General features: G+C 36.7%; 1 protein-coding gene across 1 annotated transcript in view; it reads right to left on the bottom strand.

The window, feature by feature from the left end:
- Positions 1–2,500, bottom strand: part of LOC118440669 (fatty acyl-CoA hydrolase precursor, medium chain) — a 93,223-nt gene that overhangs the window by 89,756 nt on the left and 967 nt on the right. The window lies entirely within an intron of this gene.

The raw sequence follows: 2,500 nt of genomic DNA, 5'->3' as shown, positions 1-2,500 counted from the left end.
AAATATTTTCGCAAAAGTGTTCCTTAAAGGTTCAAATTAAATCGAGAAAGTTACTGACGGATCGATTTTGGAAATTCTTGTGTCCTCTTGCAAGAATTTCTACGTAAATAGATAAAGGGGGCAAAGGTCCATAGTTCACGATCGAGTCACAACAGTGAAAACAAATTGAACGGGGATCGTGGTAGAAAAAAAAAAAATGAAGGAAAAAAAATACAAAATAAAAATTAAAGAAAAAAAAAAAAGAAAAGAACAAAAAACAAATAAAGGAAACTGAAAGGATAAAAAGTGACAAAAAAAAAAGAAATATAAAACTTGTCCTACATATACCCTTATAAATGTCGATCGATCTCTATCGAAAATTATTTCCAATAATAATAAAAAAAAAAAAAAAGAAAATAGTAAGAAAAAAGAAGAAGATGCAAAAATAAAAAAAATTGTACAAAATATTCAAAGCGTCGTATCTTATTGAAAAGGGAAAAGAGAGGAAGAAAAAAAAAAAGAAAAGAAAAGAAGACAGTAGATAATATTTAATCGATATAATCCAAATGAAAGGATTGAGATATTGCAATATAAAATGGAGCAATAAGAACGAGAAATAGCAATCCCTCAAATTTGGGTAGTAAATTTCGGAATCCGGCAAAAACTCTTCGAAGAAGAAAAAGAAGAGGAAGAAGAAGAGATGGTCAAAGAAAACGGCATACGAAACGGAAGTTTGTGAACGAAAGGAATGATGTTTTTTGTCGATTGCTCCGGTTGGATGAAAAGCGCTGTCCGCCTTTCTATCCCTTTTGTTATTCTCCAAAGTTAAGCTTTCGAGAGGCTCGTTTGAAACCTCGAGACTTTCACAAGAGAATAGACTCAGAGTAGACCAATGTAGACCAGAGTAGAACCGAACTACAGTAGAGTAGAGTAGAATAAAAAGAGAAAGAAAGAGAAAGGAGAGAGAGAGAGAGAGAGAGAGAGAGAGAGAAAGAAAGAGAGAGAGAGAGAGAGAGAGAACATCGGTAGCGTTAGAAGATCTCGTCATTACTACGAACATAGTCGAAACTTACGCGTTCCTCAGAGTTTCGTGGAACATAGTGAGTGGATGGTATTTGGTGATGATGGGGTGGTGAAAATTCATTAACCTGGTCCTCCCACCTCCCTATCCCTCCAGCCCCCCCCCCACCATTCACACACGAATTACTACAGGAATGGAAAAAGTATGGATGAGATGGGAGACAAGATGAAACAGAGAGAGAGAGAGAGAGAGAGAGAGAGAGAGAGAGGGAGAGAGAAAGAGAGACGGCAAAATGAAAAAAGAAGAAAAAAAAAAAAGAAGTATGGAGAAAGAAGTGAAAGATTCGGGTGGATCTAGCAATGCTTTCGACGTTAAAAACGAGTCTCGTTAGGAAAACAAAAAAGAAGTAAAGTAAAGTAAAGTAAAGTAAAGAAGAAGAAAAAGAAGAGGAGGAGGAGGAGGAGGAGGAAGAAGAAGAAGAAGAAGAAGAGAAAGAAAAAGAAAAAAAAAAAAAGAGAAAATGTTCTCTAACTCAAAGCTTCGAGGAGGACGTTGAGGACAGTAAAGGGGTTGTCGAAGGAGAGGAAAAGAGGAGAGATGGTTGAAGGTTGAGAGGGGTGAAATCGGGAACAGGGAATGAGGGGAAGGTTCCATCAAAGAAGCGGAAAACTCTGATTCAAAATCTTGTTAAACTTTCGACTTCGATCCTCGTGCCTTCTTACTTCTTCCCTCCAATTCCTCCTCCTCCTCCTCCTTCTCCTCCTCCTCTTCCTTCACCTCCTCTTCTTTCACCTCATCCTTTTCCTCGTTTGCGCGTCTTTCCTTAAGCTGAGACGGTGCCAAGGACGCGGGAGTAAAAGAAAGCAACGAAGATGGAAGTAGACAGATAGAAAGAGAAAGATAGTGAAAGTGCAATGGAAGATGAAAAGGATGGACGACGACGATGGGGTTGGAGGGTGAGTGACTAAGGGAGGGGAGCGGAAAGAAGACAGAAGTTGTTTATCTTAGCGAGTGAGAACATGTCTCAAGAGTATAGAGAACGAACGAACGAACCAACGAACACGGAACATATGCATTCGAACAAATAGGTGTATATATATATATATATATATATATGTGTGTGTATGTGTGTACGTATGTTGTATGTACGTATTTATGTACGTACATACATGTTTGAGCGAAGAAAAAGAGGAAAAAAAAAACGAAGACAAAGACAAAACACGAAAGGTACGAAATGTACAACGATTATATATGTATGCACGTATGTGTGTATATATATGTATATATATATATGTATAAGCACGTAAGTAAGTAAATGAGTGAGAGAGTAAATAAGTAAGTAAGTAAGTAAGTACGTACGTAAATAAACGTTTTGTCGAGTATAAGGGTAAAAATTAAAGGCAAAGACGTTGTTGTAGATGAAAAATACGAAAATAAAAATCTAATACGTAAAATCTAAATAGAAGATAATACGTGAATCATTTTTTTCAAATGAACTTT

This window comes from Vespa mandarinia, chromosome 7 (assembly GCF_050613455.1).
Source record: "Vespa mandarinia isolate Hongniang chromosome 7, ASM5061345v1, whole genome shotgun sequence".
In the NCBI taxonomy this organism is placed as follows: Eukaryota; Metazoa; Arthropoda; class Insecta; order Hymenoptera; family Vespidae; genus Vespa; species Vespa mandarinia.
Note: the sequence above shows the minus strand (reverse complement) of the source record. Positions and strands in the feature narration are given on the sequence as shown.